The sequence below is a fragment of the Cricetulus griseus genome, chromosome 4 (assembly GCF_003668045.3).
Source record: "Cricetulus griseus strain 17A/GY chromosome 4, alternate assembly CriGri-PICRH-1.0, whole genome shotgun sequence".
NCBI classification, from domain to species: Eukaryota; Metazoa; Chordata; class Mammalia; order Rodentia; family Cricetidae; genus Cricetulus; species Cricetulus griseus.
In genome coordinates, this window is record NC_048597.1 from 196,350,284 (window position 1) to 196,373,828 (window position 23,545).

Consider the following 23,545-nt stretch of genomic DNA (forward strand, 5'->3'; position numbering starts at 1 on the left):
CATACAACAAGGACTTATTTTCAACCATGTTCATAGCAGTGTTCTTTGTAATAGCCAGAACCTGGAAGCAACCTAGATGCCCCTCAACTGAAGAATGAATAGAGAAAATGTGGTACATTTACACAATGGAGTACTACTCAGCAGAAAAAAACAATGGAATCTTGAAATTTGCAGGCAAATGGATGGAACTACAAGAAACCATCCTGTGTGAGGTAACCCAGTCACAAAAAGAGAAACATGGTATGTACTCACTCATATATGAATTTTAGACATAGAGCAAAGGATTACCAGCCTACAATCCACACCTCCAGAGAAGCTAGGAAACAAGGAGAACCTTAAGTGAGACATACATGGTGCCCCGAGAAGGGAAAGGGGCAGGATCTCCTGAGCTAATTGGGAGCATGAGGGTAGGGGAGAGGGAGCTGGCAGAATGTGAAAAGGAGAAGAGGAGGGGAGAGGAGGAAATGGAGGAGCAGAAAGGTTGAGTCTGGAGAAGAATAGAAGAGAGCAGGATGAGAGATATCATAACAGAAGGAGCCATTATAGGCCCGAGGAGAGATCTGGCACTAGGGAGATTTCCAGAGACCTACAAGGATGACACCAACTGACAATCTAGGCAATGATGGCGAGGCTACCCAAAATGCCCTTCCCCTATAATGAGACTGATGACTACTTTATATGCCATCCTTGAGCCCTCATCCAGTGGCTGATGGAAGCAGAGACAGACACCCACAGACATACACTGAACTGAACTCTGGAACCCAGTTGCAGAGAGGGAGAAATGAAGATCAAGGGGGTCGGGACCAGGCTGGTGAATCCCACAGAAACAGCTGACCTGAACAAGGGGGAGCACATGGACCCCAGATTGCTGTCTGGGAAGCCATCACGGAACTGATCCAGACTCCTGAAAGTGGAAGTCAGTAAGGAGGCCTCAGCACCCTATGGGGACTCTGGTAGTGGATCAGTATTTTTTCCTGGTGTAAGAAGGGACTTTGAGAGCCCATCCCACGTGCAGGGATGCTCTCTCGGCCTGGGCACATGGGGGAGGGCCTAAGCCTAGCCCAGAATGATGATGTGGAATTTGGGGAGCCCCTGTGAAGGGCCCTACCCTCTATGGGGAGCAGAGGGGAGAGGGGGAGGGAGCTGGTGGAGATTGGGGGGGAAGGGGGAGAGGAGAAGGGATTGACATGTGAAATTATAATTTTGTAAAAATTAAATAAAAAATAATAATAATATTCTCAGAGAAATAAGAAAATGTTAGCTCATAAAATAACAAAGGAGCTCATAAAATTAGAAATATGACTGGCAATAGTTGAAATATATTTGGGAACATAGAGACAGGCCTCAAGCTTCAGAGAGGATGAAACAGACTAGTTGAGTGAGTGAGTGAATGAATGAATGAATGAATGAATGAGTGAAATACAAATTGCATTAGGACTTTGAATGACAAAATACTGAAATTTTGGAGGGAGATATAGTCTATTAAAATTAATGTCATGTCCAGTTAATTATCAATTTCTTTACAAGCAGTAAAGGAATGTGAGTATAAGAATAAACATAATTTCATATGTGCAACCCACCTTTCAGAACTTTCCTCAAAAATCTACTGAAAGGGGTGATCCTCCAAAATGAGAAATTGAAATAAATAACATAAGGGATTCTGGAATAAAAATCCCAACCAAATGGTGAGCAAATTCCCCAAACAGAGGAGACCCCAGGGTGATAGGCTGACAATGGTCAAGGAAGAAACAGGTCCACATTGAAGAAGATAAGAGAGCTCTCCCAAAAGACACAATTGACAGGTTTAATGATATCAGCAGTATATTTAAACAATTGGCAGAAAGTCTGAGTATGAATTAATGATAAAGATGAGTACATTTTCATACTAAATTTTAAAAAGAAAACTCTAGGGCAAGCAAAATGTTTGCAGTTCTTACCACAAAATATGTTGTTTTTACCCAAAATGACAATTAGATTCATACATAGTTTGAATTAAGGAACAAAGATTTGCTTAGAGAAGTGATAAAAGATCATTAGGTAATGCCTAACATCCTAATGGGAGGGGAAGGAGGGGTGAATGGGGAAAAGAAGGAGGGAGGGAGAAAAGGAGGGAGAGAGGGAAGGACAGAGCAACAGTAAAATGTCTAATAAGCCTTGCAGAGCTGTTTGACTTTTTAACAAGAAAACAGCAACCACAACTTGACGAGACTCATGCTAACTGTGCTAAAAATAAATTTCCGAAGACTCACATCTATCTACAGTGAAATGGGAACACCGGGCGCAATGCACCAACAGCCCTGCCCATCAGAACACAGAGTTCCATCACTCCAGCCAAGGAAATGGAATTCTCATCCCAGAATTGCATACCTGCCTTAAAGATCAATGCTGTAAGAACTGAGATATTTTTACCTATGCACGAATTCAGAACGTTTCCATGTGTGCATCTCATGTGAAAATTATTTCCCTGAAATGTTTTCAGAAAAGCAGTAAAGGAATGTGAAGGATATGACGTGAGTTAGAAGGAACCATGGCAACCAAGCATCACCTAAAAGGAGAAAACCAAGGATGCAATTCATTCCCCAGCACTTAGCTCTCAAGAGCAGTACCAGAGTTCTTCATTTCAGCAGAAAGAAAATCTGATTTTGACAACAAAGAATATTTTACTAGTATAAATGCTTTTATTTGGCTTTAAAATTACAGACTCCGTCTATAGATACATACCAAAATGCTGAATTATAATTCAAGATCCTATTGTTACTAGTTATAAACTTTGATCATGAAAACATTTTTATGTGCGGTGTGTGCATACGTGTGTATGGGCATTCATGCATGAGGACCAGAGGATGAGAATGGAAGGGGTCCCTCTCTCTCTCTCTCTCTCTCTCTCTCTCTCTCTCTCTCTCTCTCTCTCTCCCTATTCCCTTGAGACAGGGTCTGTCACTGAACCTGGAGCTAGGCTAGAATCAGCAAGCCCCAGCAGTCTGTCTCCACTTTCCCAGTGTGCTGGGATTACAGGACTTTTTACACAGGTGCTGAGGATTAGAACTCTGGTATACCTGCTTCCCATGATGGCTAATTGGGTTGTCTCTTTGACCTCATCTGCAATCAACTGAAACCCATGTTGTTGTTCTTAATCAGAGTGTTTAAATAAGGAAGAACCATCCTGAGTCTGGACCACAGCTTCTGGTGGCAGCCTGCATAAGAAAACCTGACAGAAGGAGGTCTGCTTGCCCTCACTAACTCTGGTAAATTCATCAGTCCTGCTGTAGAGACTGTCATTAAATTCAGCTTCTTCAAGACTCCAGCATAGACTGAAAACCAACATCTCTCCAGGAGTCCTCCAGAACTCCAGCACCAGATTGGGACTGTGGAGACACCCAGCCTCCTGGACTGAACAACTACTGGATTTTACCTTTCCATCTCAGTCATCATTGGGTTACTCCTGTAAGCCAGTCTAATAATCCCCTTTTAATAGGTATACTCATGCTAGCAGTCCTGTCCCTTAGCAAACCCTGCCCAACACACTTGTGCATCAAGGACTCACACCCACTGAGCCATTTCCCCAGCTCCAAAACATATGCTGAAGCAGGAAATTGAGGGGGTTAAGGTTGAGGTACTGTACACACTAAGTTCTAAATTCTTCACCTTTAACATTATGAACTCAAGGAGACCACTCAGACTGGCTGCATTATAAACTGGGCATTATATATTTTATTTAGATTGCAAAGGAAAGCACCAAGAGAAAAGTGATTAAAAGTGACACTGATTCTGCCCTCGGGAAATGGAATCGGGAGTACAGACAAAAGACAACTATTAGTTTTCATTATGTGTCATTTTTCTTATGATTTCAATAGTTTTACTGTCTCTAAATACATCAAGATATATTATGTGTCTGGTTCTATGTTGGATATTGGCTACTCATTGGAAAATAACTTCTAGAGAAAAATAAACAGACAAGACATAAAATTGCATTAGGACTTTTGCACAGACTGTGACTTAGAAGAAGAATCTAAGTTGGAGAAAATTAATATGCACTATCATCAGGTTTGTGCTAAAAATAGGAATTGTGTTTATAAGTTACTATGTACATAGACCAATAGAATTGATTGGTTAACACCATTGTTGGAATCACAGCAATGATGGAAGAGACAGTTTCACTTTATATTTTCTAGATATGTTTGGCTAGTCTTAATTTTAGTTAGTGTATATTAATAATGCATATTGGGTTTCAAGTTATTTTCATATGTGTATATTTTGATCATATTCACTCTTCATTCCTTTGTCTTGTTCGTCTCATTCCCATTGAACCATGTCTTCTTACCTGGTCTATAATCACCTTTCTATTTTCATGTTCTGTGTTAGTGTTAGCTTTGGTGACCCATTGAATTTTTTTAATTCAAATTAGAAACCAGCTTCTTTTACACGTCAATCTCAGTTCCCTCTCCTTCCCCTCCTCCCTTGTTCCCCACTGACCCCCTGTCCCAACCCCTATCTGCTCCCCAGGGAGGGGTAGGCCTTCCATGGGGTATCTTCAAAGTCTGTCAAATCATTTGGAGCAGGGCCTAGACCCTCCCCAGTGCATCTAGGCTGAGAGAGTATCCCTCTATGTGGAGAGGGCTCCCAAAGTCCATTTGTGTACTAGGGGTAAACACTGATCCACTACTAGTGGCCCAATAGATTGTCCAGACCTCCAAACTGACCTCCTCATTCAGGGAGTCTGGAACAGTCCTATGCTGGTTTCTCAGCTATCAGTCCGGGGTTCATGAGCTCCCTCCTGTTCAGGTCATCTGTTTCTGTCTGTTTCTCCTGGCTGGTCTTGACCCTTTGCTCATCACTCCTCCTTCTCTGCAACTGGATTCCATGGGGCTGGCATAACTGGATGCTGGCATGTAGAAGACTGCAGATAGATCCATATCTATCACCATGCACAAAACTTAAGTCCTCCACTGCTGGTGGGAGTGCCAACTCATACAGCCACTTTGGAAATCATTATGGTGTTTCCTCAGGAAAATGGGAATCAATCTACCACAAGATCCAGCAATTCCACTCTTAAGCATATACCCAAAAGATGCACATTCCTACAACAAGAACATCTGCTCAACCATGTTCATAGCAGCATTAATTGTAATAACCAGAACCTAGGAGCAACCTAGATGCCCCTCTACTGAAGAATGGATGGAGAAAATATGGTACATTTACACAATGAAGTACTACTCAGCAGGAAAAAAAAATGGAATCTTGAAATTGGCAGGCAAATGGATGGAACAATAAGAAACCATCCTGGTTGAGATAACCCAGTCACAAAAAGACAAAAAATGGTATGTAATTACTCCTATATGGATTTTAGATCTAGAACAATGAAGTAGCAGCCTACAATCCACAATGCCAGAGAAGCTAGAAAACAAGGAAGACTCTAAGAGTCTTCTGGTCACCCAGAGAAGGGGAAAGGGACAAGATCTCCTGAGCTAATTGGGAGCATGAGGGGAGGGGAGAGGGAGATAGAAGAAAGAGAAGGGGAGAACAGGAGGGGAGAGGAGGACATGAGGGAGCAGGAAGATCTAGTCGGGGGAAGAATAGAGGAGAGCAAGAAAAGAGATACCATCATAGAGGGAGCCATTATAAGTTTAAAGAGAATTCTGGCCCTAGGGAAAGGTCCAGAGATCTACAAGGTTGACCCCAACTAACAATCTAAGCAATAGTCAAGAGGCTACCTTAAATGCCCCTCTCCCGTAATAAGATTGATGACTACCTTAAATGCCATTCTAGTGCCTTCATCCAGTAGAGGATGGAAGCAGAAGCAGACACCCACAACTAAACACTGAGCTGAACTCTGGACCCATTGAATTTTATTAGCATTTTTTAGAGGAATCTGGATGAAGGATTATTTACATGAACATGGATTCCCTACCAGATTTATACCACTAAAGAAAGTATCTCTTCCTTCCTTAAGGGCCAGTAATTGTCTATAGACTCTGGGAGGGGTGAGTCTTGTGAGCACCGCCCCCTCAAGACCAGTTCTCATCATCGGCCTATCAGTCCTCAGGGAGGAGCAAGGCCACATGAGCCCTTCTTGTGCTGGGATTATAAGTGCTGTGAGATCAAGAATGCAGTGGTGACGTCATATAGTATTCCACCTCACTCTCTCCTTTCCTCTGGACATCACCTCCTTTCCACAATGAGCTAAAAATCCATGGCAACATAAAAAGCTGCGCTTGAATGTTTGAAGAAGCTTTATTCATAATTACATAAGCTTGACAGCAAGCAAGACTTTTTTTTTTCCAGTGTGTGCAAAGATAAACAAAAACTGTGGTGCATCCCAATCATGAAATACTATTCAATGATAACAAGAAATGACTTCTGCTGGTGGGTGCTAGGAAGTCATAGGCAAGGGAATCTCCCTGTTATATTCCTGAAGGGGGTAGCCCTGGTACCAGCAATAGGAGCAACACATGGAATACATTAGAAGTCCAAATTCCCTGGCTCCTCCTAGGTTTTCCGAGTCTGGGTAGGGCCAGGGATCCTGTTTTAACCAGCACTCAAGGCGGTTCTGATAGTTTAACAACCCTTGTTCTAAGTCAATGGGGTCTACCCCTTTTTTTTCTAGCAGACATATAAATACAGGAGCAAAAGATTCCCATGTTTGGTAATAAGGCTGAATCATAAGCCTGGGATGGAGGATGCCAGTGAAGTGTCAAAGATACAATAATCAATATGAATATTTTAATGAAATACTTTTAAATTAGTATAAATGCCCTAAAAAGTCTACATCTCACAAAGGAGCCAACTTCTTAAGGAAGATAAGGTCAGTGGTACTGATGATCTTTAGCCAGAGGCTGTGACAATGGCTCTGCAGCTACTGTTTCAACATCTGCAGGTTTGGGGCTAGGATCACCGAAGCCAGCTCCGTCCCTCTCTCCTGCACACACACAGGTATCAGAACATTCTTAGTCTCCAGCTCCCCACCAATCATGAAGACCTCCCTCCTCTACACCCATCCACTAGAAATTCCAAGTCTATTGTCCTCAAGAAACTTATTTCTCTCAGCACATTGAATTTACATACTGAAACAAAAGAAAACTTACAAAATAAAATCTCAAGGTGTAAGCTACAGTTGTTAGGGTTAGGGAACTGAAAATCTGGGGAATCACAAAGAAAAAAGTGGCACAGTTCATCTGAAAGCTTCATAAAAGAGCTTTGAGAAATGTCTCCCACCACAAAAGAGTGAGCTATGGTTTCTATCTACCTGGAAAAGGGCACTGTATTTGGAAGAACACGTTAAAATTTGATAAATTAAACTCAGTAGAGTTTGTTTGCACAACATAAAACCTATTCATGCATCAGGCATCCCGGAGAGCCAGAGTAGGGCCTGAGACCTCCCAACAGAAATGCTCTCAGACTGTACTTATAAGAAAACAGAAGCCAGACATAGAAGTCAACTTAACTTGCTGTGGCCTGCTTAATCATCCAATTTGTATAGTTAGTTAGTTTACAGCTGACTCAATCAACTGGCTAAAGGGTCTTCTTCAACCACACAAAGCTCAGGGACTATACTGCATTAGCTTGCCTCGTTGAGCCCAGCACCGGTGCTCAGTCAAAACCCATGGCCGCTCACAAAATTTCACTTACTAGTGAACAAACGCTACAGACCTGTCAAAGGAGCTTAGCAGAAAGCCAACCTGCTCTAGCCAGGAAGAGGAAACAATTAAAAAAATAAATAAATAAATAAACAAAGGGATGATGAGAAATGAAAACACAGGCTCGCTTAACTCCCACAGAAATAAATAAAACTGCCATAAAGGAGAGAGAGAGAGAGTGGGAGTGAGGGGGAAATGCCAAGTGGGACACGGCATAGAGAATAGAGACATTGCTGGTGACTGTGAACAACAGAGCTCAGCCAAGTGAGCCACCAGCATTCTGTAAGCGCAGGCCCTGGGTGTCACCTAAGTGAGAAGCGGCAAAGTACTGAAAGGAGCAAATGGTATTAAAATTGAATCAAGTGTTGATTTCCTTATTTAAAATGAAGGATCCTATTGGCAACTTTAGCACAATTTAAACCTGTTCTCCACAGCAGCGGATCCCGCGGCTACCCTTCCTCCCTGCCTGCCCTCTTTCCCCGACTTCCTCCCTCCCTCTTTTCATTCCTTCCTTTCCCAGGATCTCAGTTTGCAGCCCAGGATGGTCTTGAACTCACACTTTTCCTCTCAAGGCTGAGAGTACGGGTGCTACGTCTCTAAACAAACTGAAATAGGAAACATGGAGTTTTGTGTGGGCACGGAGCAGCTCCTGGATACTTAAGTCTTACGGCATGGAGACACTTCCTCTGCCAGGACTCAGTTTTGCAAGCAGCTGTTGTTTAAAAGCTGTATTTTCCTGGTGACTTCGGCTGAAGACCTGCTGCTGAGTTGTAGCAGGGGCTCCAGGATCAGAAGCAGGGTAAGGCTCAAAAGATGATAAGAAATGAAGGTTTCTGCTTAAGCTGAAGAAGGAGATAAAGGGTCTACTATCCTGCTTCTGCTCCTTTGTAACCAGTGACTGGGAACTAAGCTGCCGTCAGACATGGGGCCTCAGTAAAAACAGAAGGCACTGGCATTGCTTGCTGGAGCAAAGCAAAGGACGTCATTGAATTATCTACACTTTTGTAAACACTGGAATTATTTAAGGTCAATTTCTGAACGGGGACCCATTAGAAAGTGTGATGGCTAATCTTGGTTGTCATCCTGACTGCATCTGTGATCAAATAAAACATAACTCCCAGGCTACTCTGTGAAGGACAGTCTTGATAAGATTATTTAAAACAGGAAGACCCACCCTAAATCTGGGTCTTGCTTTCTGATCACATCCCACATACAACTTTGCCTCTTTTCCTGCTTGTCCTCACTCTTGACATCAAATTCATTTATCCAGATGTGGTTGCATTACTTTGCTGATATTCAAACCAACCAATGTAGAGCGAAGACCAGTAGCTCTCCAGGAATCCCCAAGCTTTCAATGCTGGACTAGGACTGCTGAGACATCCAGTTTGTGGGCTCAGCAACTACCAGATTCTTGGCCTCTCCAAGGTGAGACAGTCATTGTTGGCTTACCCAGATCACATCCTGGAAGCTAATCTAATAAATCTCCCTTTAATAGATATATTCCTTCAATTCTGTTCCTGTAGAGAACCCTGGCTAATACAGGGAGTCCCTGGAAATAAATAGCATTTCAACAGATTCTGGAGAGAATAGACAATGGGATCAGGAGATGTTACTTCTGCTCAGCCAGTTGTCTAACTAGAGCAGCATGGATTAAAAATAAGCAAAGGCTAACAGCAGAGAAAAGTTTGTGCCAGTGGGATAATTTAAAATGTAAGAAAACAATTGATTAGGACTAAGAGATACTAGGAGAGATGGATGATTCTCACAAAAGAATTGTTCAGAGCCTCACATAGCGACAGAGACATGTGTAAAGCTTCAAGAATGTTCTGCCATGAAGTTGGAGTTCTGGGCAGCAATAAAGGAGGCCTGGAGTCACTGTGAGAGGGTGAGGTTGTAAATTATTTCAGTGTTGGATGTTGGAGTAAGTGGAACATTTATATTTTGTGGGCAACTAGCAATAGTCATGGAGAGAAGACAGTGTCTCCATTAGTTTTTATTCCCCTGTTGTGGTGCTAAAATACCCTGACAAAGGCAACTTAAGAGAGAAGGGGCTTTTTTGGGCTTTCAGTTCCAGTGGGATACAATCCATCAATGATGGAGAAAACATGGCAGCAGGCAGGAAAGGCATAGAGATAGCAATATGAGACTGGCTGGTCACATTGCATCCATGCTCAGGAAGCAGACAGTGAATAAGAAATGGGCTAGGATTTAAAGCCTCAAGTCCTCTCCCCAGTGACCCACCTCCTCCAATAAGGATCCATCTCCTAAACGTTCCCTGACCTCTTCAAACACAGCCAGAGGCTGGTGGCCCAGTGTTTTAAAAGGTGAGCTTGTGGGAAACATTTCATACTCAATCCACAACAAGGCCCCATAAAATTTAGAGAAAAAAAAAAAAACACTAAATGCAAACTGTGTGCCTATTGCTGAGAAGAGAACCAAAGGATAATGATGGCAGCTGCAGTAACCCCAGCTTCTGTTATTTGGATTATGTCCAAATTGCCTGAGGATATTTTTTCTGTTTCATCTCTGGCCTTTCTGGGATGGATCTTACTCCTCCTGTTACAGATCAGAAACTGAGGCTTTGAGAAGTTAAGGAACTTGCTCAACCACACCACACCTTGAAGGCCCCAAACCTGATGTCAAGTCTGTCCATTCCCAGTTCAGTGCTTTCCCCTGGCCATATTTTTTCATGCATGGAAGCACAAAACCCTTACCTTTTGATACTTGTCTGTCGGTGAAGGCAGTCAGTGAGATTTCTCAGTGGGGAAAAACCACTTGTTGCTAAGAATGGCAACCTGAGTTTGATCCTGAGATCCACATGGTAGAAGTAGAGAAATGGCAAATTATCCTCTGACCACCATACATACACTGTGTTATATATACACACACATAAATACACATATGTGCTCACATGCAAATAAATGTAATAGAGCAATTTCTGGAGAAATATGCAGATATGACTCTCATGGAAACAGGCAGAATAATTTTAAATAGAATTATAAGGGATGACAGGGTTTGAATATTGGCTGGGATAAATAGTATATGGGTCTAGCATAAAAAGGCTAAATAACAAATATTTATGTCCCTCTATGATGATCAAATTACAGAAAGCATGTCCCCTTTTGTTCTATCCCTGACATGACAGAAGGGTAGACGTTCAAACACAATTGGTTTAGAAACACTTGGTTCTCACTTCCACTGCTGCAAAGAGAAGCATCCAAACAAGTTAGAAGCCAGAAGTTCAGTGGCAGATGAGAAGTGACTGAGTGCTTTACAGAAAATTCCCGGGACACCACACAGGCTACACTGGGTTGGAAACCCCCTGGCAGCTCAAAGCCAGTATAAACAACTTCTATTTCCCTAGTGTCAACTGCAATAATATGTTAGTTTTGAGGTGCCATCAGTCTCCCTTTCACAAACATTTACCAACCAGATCATATGTTCTACTCTTGGAAAGACAGAGATGAGGTAGACAACTCCTGCCTTTCAGAAGCTAAATATCTTTATATAAGCAACCGAAGTACACCAAACATGAAGGCTTTCACACGGGGATGAGCTAAGCAAGCACTCTAAGGTATCAAGAAATGAAAATCCTGGTCTGATTCATTCTAGACATTGAAAGATGAGCACAATTTTCTCATGGAGTCAAGAACACATATGGAGGATAGAAATGTTTTAAATTGGACAGAAATGGAGGCCCAAGTCACTGACATAATGAGAGCTGACCTGGGGAGAAGTGGTTTACAATCTAGTGAGGTATGTCTAAGGACCCTGAAGGCTGTTGTGTCCCTCTTCAGTTTTGACACTGAATGTAGTCTCATCAGTTGAATGGATTATCACAGATAACAGCAATCTGAAGTTCAAGCAAGCAGAGTCACAGCTCCTGAGCTCTGGCTGTCCCAGGGATATCTTGGCCAAGGCTTAGGAACAGGCTCAAGACAGGGTAGAGTCTCATTCAGTGTTAAAATTCTCGAAGAATGTGAGTTCCATATCTTGGTCATTTTACAAGAAGACAAGAAAGGACTTCTGATGAGTGCTCTTCTCATACCTAGAAAGCAGCCCTGGAACATAAGGTAAGATCTAAGACAGTGAGAATCATGTGAGTTCCCACAAGGTCACCACAATCTAATTCTGAATACTTGTAACATTATAAATATGAAAAACGTAATGGCTTCTAAGAGGGAAGAACTCAAAATATATTTTCTGAATGACTAAGGCAATATGCTTCTATGCTCCTTTAAATTTCTTTCAGTATGTTTCCTTCATGCAGTAGGACAACAGGCTACACTATTGTTGGGGGTTTAAATGAGATGTGCTCTATAAGTCTCAGTTGGTGGCATTTGGGGAGGGTTGAAAAGTGTGGCCTTAATAAGAGAAGTATGTCACTGGAGTGGGCTTTGACTCATGCCATTCCTAGTGTGCTCTCTGCCTCTGGGACGCAGATGATGCTCAAGATGTGAGGTCTTATCTGTTCCTGTAGCCATGCATTTGTTCCACCATTATGGTCTCTAACCCACTGGTACCATAAGCCAATTAAATGATTTATGATTTGCTTTGGCTATGGTGTTTTATTGCACAAATAGAAAAGTAACTGATCGCCAGGCATTGGTGGCGCACACCTTTAATCCCAGCACTTGGGAGGCAGAGACAGACAGATCGCTGTGAGTTCGAGGCCAACCTGGTCTCCAGAGCAAGTGCCAGGATAGGCTCCAAAGCTACACAGAGAAACCCGGTCTCGAAAAAACAAACAAACAAAAAATACAATTATCATCACCGTCAATCATCATCACAGATTGTTCAGTTGACCTTGTGAAGATGAAGTGGTTGAGTTAAAGGCTTTATTAAGTTACATATACACTGTTCATTGAAGTTCCACCAGCTGACAAGGCAGATTACTTACGCTTTAGTAACATGTGTTAGAGTTTGGTGGATATGGCGCAAGATCACATTTTCTTTTTCTGTTGATAGCCTTCTAATAATAAAAGGTATGGAAGTTTCTAAACCATAGATCTGTATGGTCTTATTCTAAAATCAACAATCTTCTGGCCCCATAACATGTGTCATGCCTACCTTTCTGTCCTTCACCTACTAAAATTCAGATTAGTTAACACATGCAATGAAATCCAGCACCAAGGACCACGACACTGACTTAATGATTTTTTACTCCTCTATATTCAAGTTACATGTTCTGGTTTTTTTTTTTTTTTAGAGATTTATGGGTGTGTGTGTGTGTGTGTGGTGTGTGTGTGTGTGTGTGTGTGTGTGTGTGTGTTCATACTTGCAGAGGCCAGAGGAGAACATCAGACACCCCTGGAACTGGAGTTACAGGCAGTTGTAAACTACCTGATACGGGTGCCGGCAATCAAACTCAAGTACTCTGAAAAAGCAGCAAGTGATCCTAACTACCAAGCTGTCTTCCCAACCCCCCCAAGTCATGTCAAGAACCATCTCAATTCTTCCAATTATGTCTTAAGAAAACTCAGCTTCTATGATGCAACCCTGCTATCTTCAGAAGCTAGAGATCTGAAAGAAGCTTAACAGCCTCCCTGACCCTCATCACATGAAACTGCAAAGTGTCCATCTGCCTAGCAACAGGACTTGCAGAACTCCATTTTTAAAGTGTCCCGGCCTGTCACACATATGACTGATGATCCTACAGCCTGACTGCTAAGTCCGCCCCTCTCCTGGAAGTGCCAGCTGTTGCCCGTTCACATGCAGAGGCTCTGTCACTTTTACTTTGCATCCTAATTAAGAAGACATGGAGAGTCTTGCACAACTACAAGCACCAGAAGGACTGTGCTATCTGTCACACTGTCCTCCAGATGTTCCAATGATGTCTTTGAATTTAGGTGGAAGATACCCAGAAACGACTCCGACACCATGAAACTACTTGTTGAAGAAAGACAATTAACAACCGAACAGCTGTTAATGGGAACCTTTAGCTGGTGAGCCTATGAGGAGAATTTGCCAGCTCTCAGAGGAGTTCAAACGCGTAACACCTTACCTACATGCCTTATTTTTGTTCTGAAATGCACAATTTATCCCTCACAAGTCTGTTTCCTTCAATTACACACAGAGCTCATTAAGATAACGATGATTTATCACGTTTTAAAAAGTCATTCTGTTGTCTCATGAAAGTCTCCAAAATAACCACATCTCTGAAATGTTTTTAAGCTTCCCAAATAACTTGCATTAACTAGAATGGCATTGTAAGGGAATTGCTAATAGATACTTTTAAATACTGAGTTTATCACTAGTTTACTTTCTAAAAGACACTGTGCTGGATTGTGACCCCTTCCCACAGGCAATTCTACAAGTGCTTGCTTTGAATATATGTGACCCATGGGAAAGGGGGCATTTAGCCAGTCATTCTTAAATTACTATTATTTTGGCAGCAGGCCTTTAGCATAAACTAGCCAGATCTGGATTGCTACCATTAATATTTTCTCCAAAGTGTAGTGTGGAATCGAAAGGTATCCTTCTATAAAGGAAACGGGTCTTGGGCAAGTTCCAACCAGTGTTGCTCTAGTTCTCAGGGGAGAGGAAGACTAATTAATAAGATGATTCTGTCCAATCCCGTTACTCTAATACCCCCCTCTGCCCTGAAAGAAACAATTGGCTATTTTTACTGATTTTCATAAATGTTATGCTAAGTAATCAGGAAGCAATTAAGTTAGAACTCTTATTCATCAGCAGTGAGCATGAAGTTCCCCAACGAGTAGACTAGATTCCCTTCCATTCAATGATGAGGTAACTATTACTGGACTCTTTATGAGTATAAAATTAGATCAGGGAAAGAAAAAAAGCAAAAAAATTAAAAAATCGGATTATCAGTAAATTCTACCTGGTTACCTCTCCCTTTTGGGCATCAAAGTGATAAAATTCTAAAGAACATGAGAAACTTGGAAAATAAACTTAAATGTCCTTTTTGTTTAGAATACTACTCAATGGCTATATGCATATTTTCTATTAGAGCACTGAATTCAATGAGAGAAAGTGATAAAGGTGAAAGTAAAGACTTCCTTGATAAAATTATCATCTAATCAGATTTCCTCAGCAGTGGCAGCATAGACTCCCGGGCTGAACAACAATCTGTGTGAGGCTGCCCTCACCTCGTGAGATGTTCAACATCAGTGCTCCTGTCTCCCCAGCCAGAACAGAGGTCAGGGACACAACCCCTTGCCTCGATGTAACCAAAACTGTTTCAGACATTACTATTTCCTGAGGAACAAAATTGTCTCTGTTTGAAAACAACTGGCTAGCTGAAAAATCAAAATTTGACTTTGAAAAGAAAATAATATGTAGTTTCCAAGAGAGGGCTGTACTGATAGATTAGCATCAAGAGAAATAACTTTCTTTCATTTATTTAATATATTGACCTCAGTTTCCCCTCTCTCCTCTCCTCCTGGTGCCCCCCCTTCTCATCTACCTCCCTTCCATTTCGTTCCTCCTCCATCTCCAACAGAAAGGGGCAGGCCTCCCATGGGATTAAACAAAGCATGGTACATCATGTTGAGGCAGGACTGAGTCCCTCCCATGGTGTCAAGGCTGGGCAAGGTAATTCAGCATGGGGAACAAATTTCCAAAGCCTGCTAAGCTCTGATATCATTGCTAGGAACCCTACAAAGAGATCAAGCTACACAACTATCACACACATGCAAAGGGCCTACATCCATCCCATGCAGGCATGTGCTCCCACGAACCCAGCCCACCCAACCTGCTTCCCCAAGTTTCCATGCCGCCATCCCTCCCTCTCCTGTCCCCAGTTTACCCAGGAGATCCAAGAGAGGTTTCTAATGGTTGTCCCTTTAATTAGGTAAATGAGGTTTCAGGCTTTGGCTGTGGAGTCAGAAGGGGCTTAGATTTAAATCCTGGTTCCATCATTTAGTAAATTTGAGCCAGTTGGTTATCTTCTTCAACACTTGATCCTTTCCTCTACAAGATGGGACAACAGTACTTTCCCATGGAGATTTTCCAAAGATGGATCAAAATGAAGTGAAAAAGGTGCTGGAATGGTTCCTATCAAACCATAAGCATCATCCGTGTCATTTACATCTTTGCATAACTGGATGGGCTCGACCTGTAAGAAACATTCATGTAGGTATTGCAAGTGAAAAAAATAATCGTGTGCTAATGGAAACCCAAGCATTCATGATGTGTGGGGAAAATACTATTCACATTTGACATAGTTTTATAACAAATACCACCTGTCTTACCACTTGAATTTTTCCTTTAGAGTTAAAAGGACACTCATATGCTTAAGAATGATGAGTCTACAATGCTCAAAACTGAGGCATATCTTTGAATAGTTATCAAGCTCAAACCCAAACCCAAAATCTGGGGGAATCCAGGCCAAAAATATAAAATACATAAAGGAAGATATAAGGCTGACCTTGGATTCTCCACATGACTCTGTGCCAAAACCCAGTTAATTAACATCGTAATATTCCCAAAGAAAGAACTTACAGCCAAGGGCTGTCTATGCAGGCAAGTTGTGTCTCTGAATTTTATAGAGATTTAGTTAAGCCTCTTACAATAAGCAAAAATTCAGGGATCATTATTACATACCAGGATCTGTCTTTGAAAAAAAATCTGTATAACAACATTTTTTAATACATTCTCATGTTGTGCAGGCTGGCCTCAACTCTTTTTTAGCCAAGGATGATTTTGAACTTCAGCTCCTCATGCTCCTACCTCCTGAATCCTGTTCCTACCTTCTGAATCTACAAGTGTTAGATATATCATGTTCTGTTTATTTGGTGTTGGGGGTCTAATGTAGGGTAAAGTGCATGCTGAACAAGCAAGCAAACAACTGAGCTGCATCTCAAGCCTGACTGGGAAGGGCAAGAGAGGTGGCTCAATGGTGAAGAGCACTAACTGTGCATATGGAAGACTTAGGTATGAATCCCAGCACCCACATGGAGGTTCACAACCATCCATAACTATGGTTCCAGGGCATCACAGCCATTTGATGTCCTCTTCAGAACTTGACAGATGGTAGTCATGCCCATGACACGTAGATATGCAGGAAAAATACATACATAAAATATATATGAAAGTACTAGTCCTGGTTCTGCGGCACTGCTTGGGACTTTTGACGCCAGGGGTCTGCTCACCAGATCCAAACTCGGCGGCAGGATCCAACAAACCCAGACACTGCCAAGGCCCCGGTAACAGTGCCACCTCCATCCAAGAGAAGAGGACAGATATCAAAGTATTGGAACTGTTTGCATCTACCAGAAGGGAACCTTGGTCCCATATCTACCAGGAGAGAAAGAGACTCCTGCTACACCCACCAGAAGAAAGGATGAGAAGAAGACAATGTAAAAGCACATTCAACAACAGAAAACCCAATATGACACCACCAGAGACTAGGAACCATACACCAACAAGACCTAAACATCACAATGCAGGTGAAGCAGAGAGAATGACCTTAAAAACATCTTCGTGAAAATAATAGAGGACTTCAAAGAGGACATGAGAAAATCCCTTAAATAAATAGAAGAAAAAAAACAAACCAAAAAATACAAGATATCAACAAATCTCTCAAGGAAACAGTTCAAGACCTAAAAACTGAAATAGAGACAATAAAGAAAGCACAATCTGAGGAAATGCTGAAAATAGAAAGGCTGGGTAAACGATCAGGAACTACAGATACAAGCATAACTAACAGAATTCAAGAGATGGAAGAGAGAATCTCAGGAGATGAAGATATACTAGGAGAAATAGACTCATCAACCAAAGAAAATCTTAAGTCCAACAAATCCCTAACACAAAATATCCAGAAAATATGGGATACCATGAAAAGACCAAACCTAAGAATAATAGGTATAGAAGAAGGTGAAGAAATCCAACTCAAAGGCACAGAAAACATATTCAACAAAATCATAGAAGAAAACTTTCCAACCTAAAGAAAAGCATGCCAATGAAAATACAAGAAGCCTACAGAACACCAATAGACTGAACAAAAAAAAAGTCTCCTCACCGCATAATAATCAAAACACCAAACATACAGAATAAAGAGAAAATATTAGGAACAGCAAAGGAAAAAGGTCAAGTAACCTATAAAGGCAAACCTATCAGAATTACACCTGACTTTTCTTTGGAAACTCTGAAAGCCAGAAGGTCCTAGAGAGATATTCTACCTACACTAAGAGACCACAGATGCCAGCCCAGACTACTATACCCAGCAAAGCTTTCAATCAATATAGATGGAGAAAACAAGATATTCCATGACAAAACCAGATTCAAACAATACATATCCACCAATCCAGCCCTACTGAAAGTTCTGAAAGAAAAACTGCTACCCAAAGAAGTTAACTACAACCAGAAAAATATAGGCAATAGATAACCCCACTTTACCAACAGCCAAAAGGAAAAAGGGATAGAATCCCACACATAATTTTGCCACCACCACCAAATCAAAAACAAACAAGAATGAACAATCAATGGTCATTAATATCCCTCAACATTAATGGTCTTAACTCACCTATAAAAAGACACAGATTAGCAAAATGGATAAAAAGACAGAATCCATCCTTCTGCTGCATACAAGAAACACACCTCAACTTCAAGGACAGACAGTACCTAAGAATTAAAGGTTGGGAAAAGATTTTCCAATCAAATGGAGCCAAGAAACAAGCGGGGGTAGCAATCCTAATATCTAATAAGTTGGACTTTAAACTAAAATTAATCAAAAGAGATGAAGGAGGTCACTTCCTACTCGTCACAAAGAAATCCATCAGGATGAAGTCTCAATTCTGAACATTTATGCCCCAAATACAAAGACATCCACGTTTGTAAAAGAAATCATTACTAAAACTCAAATCACACATAAAGCCGCACACACTTATAGTGGGAGACTTCAACACCCCACTCTCACCACTGGACAGGAACACCAGACAGAAACTTAACAAAGAAACAAAGGAACTAATAGAAGTTATAGACATCTGTTCAACAATGTTCATAGCAGTACTATTTGTAATACCCAGAAACTGGAAGCAGCCTAGATGCCCCTCAACTGAAGAATAGATAGAGAAAATGTGGTACATTTATTTACACAATGGAGTACTTCTCAGCGAGTGAAAAAAACAATGGAATCTTGAAATTTGCAGGAGAATGGATGGAACTAGAAGAAACCATTCTGAGTCAGGTAACCCAATCACAAAAAGACAAACATGGTATGTACTCTCTCATATGTGGATTTTGGACATAGAGTAAAGAAAGGATTACCAGCCTGTAATCCACACTGTCAGAGAAGCTAGTAAACAAGGAGGACCCTAAGAGAGACATACATGGTCCCCTGGAGAAGGGGATCTCCTGAGCAAATTGGGAGCATGGGAAGAGGGGGGAGGGAGCTAGGAGAATGAGAAGGGGAGAAAAGGAAGGATGCAGAGGTCACGAGGAAGCAGAAAGGTTGAGTCGGGTGTAGATTAGAAGAAAGGACATATGATAGGTAGGATTTTATTTGGGGGGTGGTAGGGGCCGAAGGGAGGGAGAAGGGAACTGGGATTGTCATGTAATTCAATCTTGTTTGTAATTCAAATATATAAAAAATAAATAAACACACTCAGCTGAAAGACATACTAACAAAGCTACTATTATTGAACAGTGTAAATTCATAAAGCAAGGGAAAGAAGATGAGATGTGCTAAATTTATTGCTGTATATGTAAGGAGACTAAAAAATATCAAAGATATACATGGAAGCATGATTTAAAGTTAACTAAAGCAGATGTTTAACTTCTGTTTATTTGTTTGTAACAGGGTTTCTCTGTGTTGCCTTTTCTGTTCTGGCACTCGCTCAGTAGACTAACCTGGCCTCAAACTCACAGAGACCCACCCACCTCTGCCTCCTGAGGACTGGAATTAAAGATTTATGCCACTACCACCTGGCTGAAGTATAACTTCTTAATATGAGAAAAACTACACAAAGCTGCAGTAAATGAAAACTGATCAAAATGGCAGACTTTTTTTAAAAGGTAAAATAAATTAACACAGAATCAAGGTCAAATATATTATGATAGTAATAAATTGAAATGTCCAACACCAGCTGAAAGATGAAAACAAAGCAGAACTCAACCTAAAGCAATGTAATTCAGAGAGTGAAAAATGAAAAGACAGAATTATAACAAAAGAAATAAAGACAACAAAAATGCGAGTTGCAATTTTAACTTTGGCAGAGTGGGCTTCAGAATAAAGAACACCAAATGACTTAAAGACACAGCTTTTATGGAAAAACTGTAACACTTACAATGAAGAGGGAATGGCCACAAACATTTATGTAGCAAAGAGAGGCATCATTAAGAGACAGACTTATGCATTTCAAGGACAATATCCAGAAAGATCGGTAATAAGAGACTTTCAGTCAACTCCTAGTCCAGGACAAATTGTATTGAAAAATATATGCAACATTGTAAAAGAATAAGACAAAAACACTAGTCAGGTATGGTGGCTCAGTGCCATGAGTTTGAGGCCTGTCTGGAAAGCATAGCAAGTTTCAGACCAGCCTGGGTGATAAAATGCAACCCAGTGCCCAAAAGGGAAGGGCTGAGAATAAGCAAAACCTGTTAGTGTATCATAAAAATAATTCAATAATAAGCAAGGTTTTATGAGAATAAACATTAAACATCTATTTTGGGTGAGCAACTGTGATTGAGAAACAATAGATACTGCCTGAACAAGGTTCCATGGCTCCAAAGCTAACTGACAAAGTGGTCAGTATAGGGGCTCCATGGGCATTTCACAGAACTGATACTTGTGTCATTTCACAGTTACTGTTGTTGCTGCAATGTAACTACAGACAGTAAGATCATTAAATAAGGGAGCAAGGTACAAATAGAGCAGTTCACAGCACCAGAGGTTTACAACTAAATGGTAGAAACATAGTAGGAGAAGTTATCCCACAATCATATTACAGAACAATGATTGCCAACTAGAACTGGGTAAGAACCTGTTAAAGAGAGCTTTAATGTGTTGTCAAACAAAACAAAGAAGAATGTGAAAGTTAAAAGACATAATATTCTCAGACAAGATGAGCCACTATTACAAGAATGTCAATCCTCACTGAGTTAATAAAACCCCAATAAAAATACCAATTTACTTCTTAACAAGTAGATTCTAAAGTCCACTTAAAAGTAAGAATATTCAGAAATATGAAAATGAAGAGAAATCTAGAACTAACGCCACTAAATTTTTTGTTATAAAATCTTAATGATTAAAACACTACTCAGGTGGGGTATTGGTGGCCCATGCCTTTAATCCCAGCACTCTGGAGGCAGAGGCAGGTGGATCTCTGTGAGTTTGAGAACAGCCTGGTCTACAAGAGGGAATTCCAGGAGAGGCTCCAAAGCCACAGAGAATCCCTGTCTCGAAATACCTACGAGCAATTGATCAGAAAAGGGCACAAACTTGTAGAGAAAGAGAAAGCAAATAGAAAGAAATAGTGTCAATCCACCATCATTTGTAGACAGACAAAAATAATAAAGTCATAAAATTAAACATGAAGTATCTGGTGATGGAAGAAGTTATGGACAGATAAGTAGCTGGAAGGAAGGAAAGACAGAAGATGATAGGCAGACGGAAGACTTTTTTAAAAAATTTTTTGAGGATATCATAAAATCCAGAAAGCATGAAAGCAATGACTAATGATTTAAAACATATAACCACAAAATTTCCACATTGCTAAAACCAACACATGACAAAGGAAAATACCAAGAGAACAAAATTACACACACTAACACATGCAATCTATGTATATTTACAACACATATCCCAAATATGCAATATTCTTACCTTAACACAATCCCATCACACTCTATGTAAAACAGATAAACTCAGTGTTAAATGCCTTTGAATAATTTGCAGAAGATAAAAATGAAAGTGAAAAGTGGATCTTTTATATATGAAAGAAATTCTACTCTTATGAAAACAATACAAGGGAGGAGGGAGAGTCCAGCAGTTAAGAATGATAGCTGATCTTCCAGAGGATCACAATTTTGATTCCTAAGCACTACATTGGATGGCATACAACCACCTGTAACTCTAGCTGCAGAGGATCCAGAGTCCTCTTCTGTCCTCTGTAAGTACCTTGAATGCATATCACACACACACACACACACACCACACACCACACACACACACACACACACACACACACACGGGGAGGGTGGGGTGGGGAGGGGGAGGAGGAGAGAGAGGGAGGAAGAGAGAGAGGGGGAGAGAGAGACTCACACATAACTAGGATTTTTAGAATAAAAATTAAATCAAGTCTGAGGTTATACTATTTCATTTATTTTGGCAAACATCAAAGAACGGTGTCACACACCCACTTAGCAAAGATGAGAGACATACTGCTTCTGGGAAGTGAATGTTGTAAGTCACAGTGGAGGACTATTCAACAGTATCTCTCATAATTGCCCTCTCACCTAACAACCCTGTTTTCAACATAGCTCATGTGATGTTTGTACAAAGGAATTCATAATACACATAAAATAGTGAACACTTATAGATAAGTGAAATGGTCATTAGTAGGAAAATGGTTAAATTCTGTATATCTATGGAATGAAGACAGAAAGAAATAAGAATGAATGCAAGTGAACACACTGAAAAAGAAAGACTAGATGGAGATACTCAAAGAAAAAAGAAAGAGCAGGAGAAAGGGAAGGGAGAAGGGATGGGATGGACTGAAGGAGAGAGGAGTATATGGAATGGGGGTGGGGAATGAACCCATATATGTTCATACACACATTTGTACATTACTTCTGGGAGGATACATAAGAAATAGCTAGTTTCTTAGCTAAGGAACATGGTAAAAGAAAGACTTGCTTTTCACTACACCTGTATGACTAAAAGGCATCTTTTCAACAGAAAGATCTGGTTTTGAAGGTATAAGTTGTATTTGACCTGTGGTTTTCTGTTTTGGAGTTCTTTCCTTAAGTCAAAAGAGATCATTTTAATAAAAAATTACTTACTTTTTATCTAAATTTATGTTAACTTTATCATAATATAATATTTTTATGATACACTGTAATTACTAATGACCTTAATATTGAGCCCACAAAAACAATGTTTACTATGTCATGGAAGGCATTCCAATTCATAGAAAATCACATAGAAGTTAGCACACCAGCTGTTGATAACAGTAGCCTTGTAGTGAGAGTCATTCATTCAGACTGGAAAAAATAAATTAATCTTTCTTGTCAAAAGTTCAAAGACCAAAAGAGAAGAGAATAAACAGTTATATTTCTCTATTCATTTCTCAAGAGAAACACTGTTTGCTCAAATTTGGGAATTTTTAAAACATAAAAATTGATAAATAGTAAATAACCAAATGAAAGAGGGAGAAAACAATTAGTCAGACTTGAAAATATAATTCCCCACCAAAAAAAAATTGACAGACCCAGAAAAACAAACAAAAAGCCTCTATCTGTTCCCAAATTGTTCTACAGTCTCAAATCTCTTTTGTCAGTCCCTGAATTGTTCAAATTCTCAGACTCAGAGGGACCACAACCTCTGGTTAATGTTTATATTGCCAAGCTACACAACTTTCTTGAATATATCCTTCCCCCAATTAAATCTGAAATGGGTTTTGGCCAGACTAATAACTCCTACTTCAAGTCACATTTAGCACCACATCTAAAAAAACCCAGTGTGAATTCTATCTACACAAAGATCTCTTTCTTTCCCCAAAACAACTTCAGCTTTTCACCATGTAAGCTGAAATTACCCAAAGTCTGCATTGAACCATCCACCTCTATACTCTGGGCTATTATTTCACATAGAAAGCTTTTGGGTGAAATAAAAACTGGTGTCTTGAACCTTGCCCTTTAATTAGTATAAGCTTCTTAAAGTGTGGTGTTGTGACTTCAGAATGGGTGGAGGCAACAGTGCTGAAATTAAACATTCCTTCTCT